This window comes from Somniosus microcephalus, unplaced genomic scaffold, assembly GCF_052327205.1.
Source record: "Somniosus microcephalus isolate GS21.2 unplaced genomic scaffold, FLI_Smic_1.0 unresolved_chr1, whole genome shotgun sequence".
NCBI lineage: Eukaryota > Metazoa > Chordata > Chondrichthyes > Squaliformes > Somniosidae > Somniosus > Somniosus microcephalus.
The window spans coordinates 21,347,003-21,356,479 of record NW_028225179.1 but is presented as its reverse complement, the minus strand read 5'-3'; the positions used below and the strand labels follow the sequence as shown (position 1 = coordinate 21,356,479).

At 43.2% G+C, this 9,477-nt stretch overlaps 1 non-coding gene across 1 annotated transcript; it reads left to right on the top strand.

The window, feature by feature from the left end:
* Positions 1–6,737: 6,737 nt before the first annotated feature.
* trnas-uga (transfer RNA serine (anticodon UGA)) lies at positions 6,738–6,821 on the top strand. Its single transcript has one exon. It is a non-coding gene; the product is annotated as a tRNA-Ser (tRNA).
* The last annotated feature ends 2,656 nt before the right edge of the window (positions 6,822–9,477 follow it).

The following is a 9,477-nucleotide window of genomic DNA, read 5'->3' as shown; positions in this document are numbered from 1 at the left end:
CAGAGGAACTAGTTTAACTCTATTTACACTATTAAACCTTTTAACACTTTAAACACCATGATCAGCTCACCAATCAATCTACTAAATTAAAGACAACAAAAGCCAAGTTTATACAATTAATCCTTTAAACATAACCCTGTAAACCTCGGTATTAACCTGGTAAATCTGCACTGCACCACTCCAAGGGCAATATATCCTTCCTGCGTGCGGTGCTTAGAACAGAACACAACAGACTTGACTGTTCCAATGCACGCCTGGCCGGCCTCCTACGTTCTATCCTTCGGAGAACTGAGGTAATCCTGCCTGCCCGAATCCTTACTCGCACTAGTCCCGTCCAGCCATTAACCCTGTGCTTACTGACCTGGATTGGCAGGGCAACAATTTCTGTGTGAATAACTGGGCGACTCTGATATTATAGGCACGTGGCAGGCTATTGAAACCCGGAACCAACGAGGACTTTTTCATTTTCAGTCTAACTTTAGACAAACCAGAATCGCAGAATGGCAGCGTATGATCAATTATCATTATGGAGCCTGACATTACTGGGAATGCGAATCATAATAATGATGCATTAAAGGCGTGCATCATTTTTAATATGTAAATGTTGCAGCAAGCACGAGGCGAGATGGGTTGCGCTGCGCCGTAAACTGATGGTGTTTCACTACAAATTGGGAAAATATTGCTCTTTTCCGGGATTTGTACATGAGACCTCTCACATATCAATCAGTGAAACCCTTTAGCGAGAACCACACCACCAAAACAACGAGCCGCTGGCAAAGTAGCCGTTCAGCCTGTGTAGAATTTATATGCCACCATTTCAGACAGCTTGTGTCCATTCCATCTCAGTTTCTATTCGGGGAAATTCCTCTGATGCATCTAGGTGAGCGGAATTAGTCGAGGAAATCACTCTGGCCCTGTATTCCTCGCAGTACAGAGCTGTTGTACGAGGCGAATCTGCCCCAGCCAGAAACAGGTCCAGCTCTCACATGAAGAAATTCAGCGAATCGGTGTCCACTGCTCGAGCCTGGAGATTGTTCCAGAGTTCCACTATTCTCTGGGAGAAGAACTACCTCCAGACATCTGATCAAAATCTGGCCTTATACAACTTAAAAGAGTCACCCCTGCTCCTCTCTCAAATATTTAATTGGAACAAATTGTGAACTGGAACAAAACCTACTCTTCATCATCTTATAAACTTCGATCATATCAAACCTCAGTCGAGGCTTCTGTAAAGTGTCGACACGCAACTCGTTCAGCCAATCTTGACAACTAAGCTGTTTTATACTGGGAATTAGTCTAGTGGTTCTCCTCTGCACCCTTTCCAAAGCAGGTTGGCCTTTACCTCAAGAGGGCTGAAATACTAAAGAGGAGGAAGATATTCTCCAGTTTACAAAGTTCTAGTTGGGCCAAATCTGGAGTATTGTGTTCTGTTCTGGGCATGGCACGCAGGAAGGGCATATTGGCCTTGGAGTTGTGCAGTGCAGATTTACCAGGTTAACACCAAGACTTACAGCGTTAAATTATGAGGATTGATTGTATAAAGTTGCTTTCTGTTCACTTGAGTTTAAAAGATTGAGGGGTGATCGGTTGAACATGATAAATGGATTATTAGTGTAGATAGAGTTCAACTAGTTCCACTGGTTGGGGAATCAAAGACAACGGTCATAACCTCAAAATTAGAGCCGGGCCATTTAGAAATTAAATTCGAAAGCAACTTTTCTCCCAAAGGTTTTTAGAAATCCAGAACTCTCTATCTGAAAAGGCTTTGGATGCTGGAGGCCAATTGTAGATTCCAAACTGAGCCCTACACGGTGTTGTTTGGTAAGGGAATCAAGTTATATGGAGGAAAAAAAGAAAAATGGAAGAGAACTGCAGATCTTTTCTGTCCTGAAGCCAATTTCTTATCCAAGCTGCCACTGAACTACCTACTTCATGAGTCTCAATTTTATCAACTAGCCTTCTATGTGGTACTTTGTCAATCGCCTTCCATAAATCCATGATTCACCGTTGAAGAATGCACCTGACATTCATCATACAGCCTCTTGTTTGGTTTCATCATCTTCTCTATCTCCCTCGTCATCCAAGGAACCCTTGCTTTAGTTCCCTTACCCTTCCCTCTTGTGTGCATGTATCTAGCCTGTACTTGGAACATCTCCTCCTTAAAGATCACCCATTGCTCCTTTACAGCTTTTCCTATCATCCTTTGGTTCCATTTTAATGTGGCTGGATCCTTTCGCTTCCCATTGAAGTTAGCCCTATTCCAGTTTAGAAGTTCCACTCTAGATTGTTCCTTGCTCCTCTCCATTGCTAATCTAAATCTTATGATACAATGATCACTCGTACGCAAGCGTTCTCCCACAGGCACTTGGTCGACCGGGCACACGTTATTCTCCAGCATCAGATCCAACAAAGCCTCCTTCCTACTTGGGCCAAAAACATACTGGTCAAGGAAATTGTTCTTGTAGCTCACCAACCTTATTCACCACACTTTGTGCGTTTACGTACATGCATTCTAAACCCATTTTTTTTTATTTTTCGTAGTCTTTCTTAGACTGCTCCTATCTAATATTGTACTACTTCCGACTCTGGTACTACTTTCTTCTCTAGTACTATCCAACACACTCACTCTTTTATGCACCTTATTCCTCTTTTCTGCTCCTATATTCTGGTGCACATCCCCCTGCCAAGCTAGATTAAACACTGCCCAACAGCACTAGCAAACCTCCCCACGAGAATGTTGGTTCTGGCTCTCTTGAGGTGTAACCCGTTCAGCTTGTACAGGTCCCACCTTCCCCAGAAATGGTCCCAAGGCCTTAGGAATCTAAAGCCCTCCCTCCTGCACCATCTCTCCAGCCACGTATATAGGAGAAGAAATGGTGAAACCTCGTGGCCAATGTCTTCACTCAAATGATTTTTCGCTGTCACAGTAAAATAACGCAATATTTTCAGTACAGTTGACTATTCTAGAGTGTAATATAAGAGGATACGGAGACAGACGACAAAGATGAGCTATTCATTTTGCAATATCTTATTTGATAATACAGGTAGTAGATTCAAAACTAGTCTTGTAAAGAGTGTCTGATATTGTTGACTTGAACTAGTCAGCAATGCTCGCACGGCAGTTGGATGCCTGTGTCCAGTTGGAAAGCTGTCTGAAAGAACATGCAGTCCGGCAGAGCTGGACCTCCAGCAGATTGACTTTTCTGCTGAGCAGACGATGAGCCTCCTTCTTGACAATGGTTCGTCGGTCCAGCTCAGAGGGGATTAAGCATCATGAAAGTGGAATGGGACTGCGGCCACTTGTGTGACCGGACTTGTAGGGGGCAGTTTCCCTTCCTTGAAGAATATTAATGATTCAGTTGCAGAATTTGTTTTCACCACTTGCCTCTCGGCCCAAGGATGAGCCGAGCCAATCACGTGGAGTGAACGCTATTCCGCCCTCAGTTAATTCAGTGGAATTTCAAGAACAATAACAAATCAGAAAATAAAAACCGCATCACATAATGGATAAGGTGTTTAAGTTTGATGTGTATTATAAAGTTATCAGAAAATTGTAGTTTCCAGTCTGCCACGGTCGGTTTGTACACCGGGTTCCAACCTGGATCGGACCTGTTTTACACGGGACCATTTCTAACAATCACTGACCTCATGTAACGGAAATATCTAAATTCCATTTGTTCAGAGAAGCTGACTGTACATTTTCAATGCTGTGGATCCGGGCAGGACTTGCAGTGAAGAGGACTTTCGTGCAAATTGTTTCTGTTTGGATGTCATCTTTTTTTACCTCCGTCATTTCACTCCAGCCGAACGAACTGAAGGAAGAAGGAATAAAGATCTCCGATTCGCGATCTCTGTTTCACCTTCATTGGAGAAGGTGAAGAATTCCAATGCTCCGTGTTAATTTAAACAAGGTATGAACAATGAAGCGGCCAAGACCAGTGTTTTGGACGCGGTTAGAATTTAAAGCTAATTTTATGTAAGATTCCGTCAAATGCTGGGAAGGTTTATCAGCATCAAACATTCAACACAATAAATAAGCCCAATGGATTAACATTCCATCCTCTTAACCTCTCTTCTCCCGTCTACGACAACACAGCCATTCCATTTCCTGTTTTTTGCATCCAAACAGAAATATTCCGCAAGAAAGTTCCCTTTACCGCTTGTCCTGCCCGTGCACCCAGATCGACAAGGCTGAAAATGTAGAATCAGCTTCTGTAAGCAAAAGGCATTCCATTAATTCAGGAAGGCAGTAATGTGCCTGATCGAAAGATGAGGTGCACACCCCTTTTAATCAGGCCAGGCAGGCTGGACACACCGGTTTGATTCCCGGCCAGTACAGAACCCTGTACGGTTTGAATTTGGCACCCATAGGACCAATTCACAAGCAAGCTTCTCACACCCTTTCAGCGCTAGAGGAAGCAGGACTGACTAATATTCAGGGCAGAGGGTGTTTCAAGTAGATTGACGCTGAATGTAAGTTTATCCCAATTCAGTCGAGCTCATGGGTGCAGAAAGCAAAATGTAAAGGTCCTGCATTGGCCGGAATCGAACACGGATGCAATAACTCCAGTGAGACACCGAGCAGAATACACCTGGGAGCCTTTAACTTTTCTCAGTTGGTTGGTTTTCAGTTGCTTAAATGAAGCTCTGTGATTTCGAAATATATGGGAAAAATGACACGAAATCTCATGTTTTTAATGGAAAGTATTTATGTTTTCTGAAATGTCAATCAGCTGTAAGAAGCTGAGTTTTGACTAAAAGTGAGCGGGGCTGTTCCGGGATTTCAACCCGGGACTTCTCGCAGCTATAAAATACCAAAGCAAGAATGTGAGCAAACCCGTTTTAAACAGACATAGAATGATCCGCTACTGACAGCAATCCCAATTACAGTTAGCAATTACCGTCAGATGCTTTTTCCATTAGGCCAAGAACATTTCTTGTGCAATCCGGTTGTTTTGCTTCCAAAAGCCAGCCCTGCTTTCTAAATGCATGTCTGACATGCGGTCCCGCAGTTCTAAATGTATCGACTGGTTTCAAAGCATCAATTCAGATTGCTGTGAATGGGACATGTGCCGCCAGGAACAGCGGTGGTAGCAGAGCAAACTTAACGGTGTAAGTGGGTGAAAGTGAATGTTAGATTAAGGTAATGCCGCAGGAAAGTGACAAAGAAACGGAAGGAGGAAAGTAAAGGAGGGCTATAGATTGTGGACAGAAGAAAAAGCTCGGAGAAGAGGCGGGTTTGAATTATGGAGCATCAAGCTCAGGCATGTGAGCGCGCAGGGTTTGAAGGAGTAAATAAGTTTTCACCATCAATAAAAAAAATGCTGTTTGATGTCGAGAAGATTGATTTCTTGCTGTCTTCTTTCAGCAGGTGCCGCAGCGAACAGAGGATATAAAGCGAGCTATACATTGATTTAGATTCGAAGTAAGGTTGCTGTGGCCACAACGCAGAGCACTGAGCACTGAACGATCCTGGCATCACACATCAGCTGCGCCAGCTCTGCTCTAACCACAGCCAACTCACGCACGGCACTGCTCAGAAAAGATCGATTTTTGGTGAAGACCCCAAAATCAGCACTGCCAGAAATTTTGACACCAGTGAAATTCGACCCACGACCCGCAGCGAATGGAGTCTTAATCCATAATGGGAACTAGTGCAGCCGCAGCTACAGTTAAAAGGATTGTATCCCTTTCACACGAGAAGAAACTCACCCCTGGAGAGTCATTCGGACAAAGAAAAAGGTCCGGGTGGGAGTCGAACCCAGGATCTAACCTATTTATTAAAGAGGCATTTTAATCAGCTAAGCCACGAAGCCAAATCCCACCTCCATTCAGTCGCCTCCTCTCACTGATATCTATCAGCTACCTGTCACTGTCTGTTTGAGGCTGAGGCCGTTTTTTATTGATTCACCTCTCCTGTCTATTCCGCCATGTATTCCGATGTTGTCTGTATCTCACTGTGTTTGTCTCAGTTTCAATCTGTGGGTTGATTCTGAATGAATACCTGTGTTTGTGTCTTACATGAAATAAATGAGGGGATCAGACAATTCTTGCTCTGACACTGGGGAACTAATGAGCCAACATTTCTAACAAGATTTTGATTATTGTGATGCAACAATTACAATATTCGAACTTGAATGATTTAGGTTCAATTCTGTGCAAAAACACCTGTGATCCCAACGGAGGAAGGAGGGAGAGAGGCAAGAGAGACACAGGAACGATCACCTTGGAAATTACTGGCCCCGAATCTACTTTAAATCCCCCACTGTATTTAAACACAATTACTGTCATATTCACATATTGATGCATTTGAGCAATATAGGACATCTATCGCTGTCTCTGGTGTAAAATAACTGCTTTATATATTTGATCCCACCCGCTGTGTTTAGTCTCTATCCTGAATATTTATCTGCAACGTAGAATCAGTTAATAATCTGGAGACAAGGTTCCTGCAGCCGGCGGGCAGGGAGCAGAGGCTGAGGCTGATCTGTGTCTTGTGGAAACAGAACACAATGTTCCAGCTGTTTATTGTCATTATCCTGCAGAATATTCCATACTGTTCTCAACATCTTACATTACCGTTAAATATCGGAAGTTTTGTTTTATTGTAATGATAACTGCGATTTTTCTGGTCTTGCTGAACTTGCAGCAAATTAAATATCACGAAACCGTCATCACCAATAATAAACAGGGTCAGCGATTTGAGAATTTAAATTGTTGGAAGTGGCATTATTGTAGCTGCGATGGCCGAGTGGTTAAGGCGTTGGACTTGAAATCCAATGGGTGTTTCCTGCGCGTCGGTTCGAGCCCTACTCGCAGCGGGTTCTCTCATCATTGTAATTAATTACTTCAAAAAATGTATTTTCTTCAATCTGCTCCCTCTGGGAGGATTTTGGAATTTGCAATGCCGGTTTTAAGGAAACTAAAGGATTGCCGAGAGACCTGGATCACTTACTTCAAGAAGGTTTGCTGACCGAATTCCAAAAGTGTGCTGCAGCTTGTCTGGAAGCTCCAGATAAGGAGGCCTCGATAGTCTCTGAGGAACCTTCGCATACACTCGGTGCTGTCCGGTAGCATCAGTCTGTGTAACCATGGGAGAGAGAGAATGGAAAGTCACTGGAAGGCTTGTTTCTGTCAGCAGCAATGGTACAAGAGCAGCCATTCTAAAGTGAAATCAGAACACAGGCCAGGAGACAGACAAACGGAGTGGAGATCTGGAAGACTGACCAGAAAAACAACAAGGAGGACACCAACACATAATTCATCTCTCCCTCTCCCGAAGCAGAAGAATTGACCATTCTGAGTTTTGAGTTGCACCACTGAGTTAAAGGTTGTAGAAATCTCTCTCTGTAAAACTTGTATTATTATGTTCATAAAACGATTTGTATGAAAAGTTTAAACCTTTGGTTGATCTTAGCTTTGATTACCCTAAAGAGTGAAGAGAGCTAAAATAAAAACCCTACAGATACTGCTGTCCAGATGCACATTTTCCTCCCAAGCATGCTACATTTAGCTCATCACAAGGCTTAAATTACTAATATATAGGCGGAATGGAATATCTTGTCGGACTATGGGGCAGAGCAGCGGAGTGGGGCGCGATCTGTTAACTCACTGGGCGGAACTTGTTCTTCTCTGCTCTGAATCCAGCTTAAAACCGACCATTGAAACCGATGGCCATTCGGACTAATCCATTGTGCTCTGGACTCGTGGGGACGAATCCCATTCTCATCATTGCTGGCCACACTGGTCTTTTCAGTCTGTGCCTCTGCGCTGTTCATGCGAATACTAAAATAAACACGGACTCATTGCATAAACATAGAACAGAAATCGCGAATCACAGATACACCTTTTCCTCTCTCTTCCTTCCTCTGAGATTGAAACCAAATGAAAGACTAGCGGGAAAACAAATGATTAGAGAGCAGAAACATAATTTTAACGTTTAGGAACAAATACAATTTCAAAAGATTTTATCAACATTAATGACCAGATTATCTGGGTTTTTTTTTCTTTCGTTGAGAGATAAATAATGGGCAGTGCACTGGGGAGAAATCCTCATTCTTTTCAAAATAGTGCCCTGGTATCTGAGGCCTCGGTGTTACGTCTTTTCAGAAAGACGGTACGGTCGACAGTGCAGCACTCCCACAGTACTGCACTGGAGTGTCAGCCTGGATTATATGCTCAAGTCTCTGGAGTGGGGCTTGAGTTTGCTGCCGCTGAGCCACGGCTGACACCTAAATTCAGTTCATTCGGCTCAAGTGAAATGGCGAAGACAAAAAAATGGCAGTGGATTAAATCTTCAACTTGGGGCCCAAGAATAAACCGCATCATTGTGTACCTGTTTAAAAGGGATGTGCTGTCAGTCCCGGATCATTCTGTGCCTGTTTAAAAGGGATGTGCTGTCAGTCCCGGATCATTCTGTGTCTGTTTAAAAGGGATGTGCTGTCAGTTCCGGATCATTCTGTGTCTGTTTAAAAGGGATGTGCTGCCAGTCCCGCATCATTCTGTGTCTGTTTAAAAGGGATGTGCTGCCAGTCCCGTATCATTCTGTGTCTGTTTAAAAGGGATGTGCTGTCAGTACCGGATCATTCTGTGTCTGTTTAGAAGGGTGCGCTGTCAGTCCCGGATCATTCTGTGTCTGTTTAAAATGGATGTGCTGTCAGTCCCGGATCATTCTGTACCTGTTTAAAAGGGATGAGCTGTCAGTACCGGATCATTCTGTATCTGTTTAAAAGGGATGTGCTGCCAGTCCCGGGTTATTCTGTGTCTGTTTAAAAGTGATGTGCTGTCAGGCCAGGATCATTCTGTCTCTGCTTAAAAGTGATGTTCTGTCAGGCCAGGATCATTCTGTTTCAATTTAAAAGGGATGTGCTGCCATTCCTAGATCATTCTTTATCTGTTTAAAGGGGATGTTTACTTTAAATGCATCATACAACCTCCTTTCTGTTTAAACAAGAAAAGATGTAGTATGGTGCATATCAGGCGAATTGTTCAAGGCAAAATCAAACCAAATATACTAAGTTGAGAGGGGATGTGAAGATACAAATAAGAATGGCAAAGGGAGTATGAGAGTAGAATGGCGTGAAACATAAAATGGAACCCAAAAATCTACTACTGGCATGTAAACAGTAAGCGGGTAGTAAGAGGCGGGGTGCGGCCGATTAGAGACAAGGAAGGCTTGCCATAATTTTCCAATCTTCCATAGATGCGGGGGAGGTGCTTGAGGACTTGAAAGTGGCAATTGTGACACCATTTTTCAAGAAAGGGTTTAAGGATGATCCAATAACTACAGGCCGGTCAGTTTAACATCAGTGGTGGGTAAAGATTTAGAAACAATAATCAAGGAAAAAACTTGACGGGCACTTGGAGAAGTTTAAGATGATTAAGTAGCGCCAACACAGATGTGTAAAATGCAGAACATGCTTGACTAATGTAATTGAATGTTTTGATGAAGTAACAGTGAGGATTGATGAAGGGAAT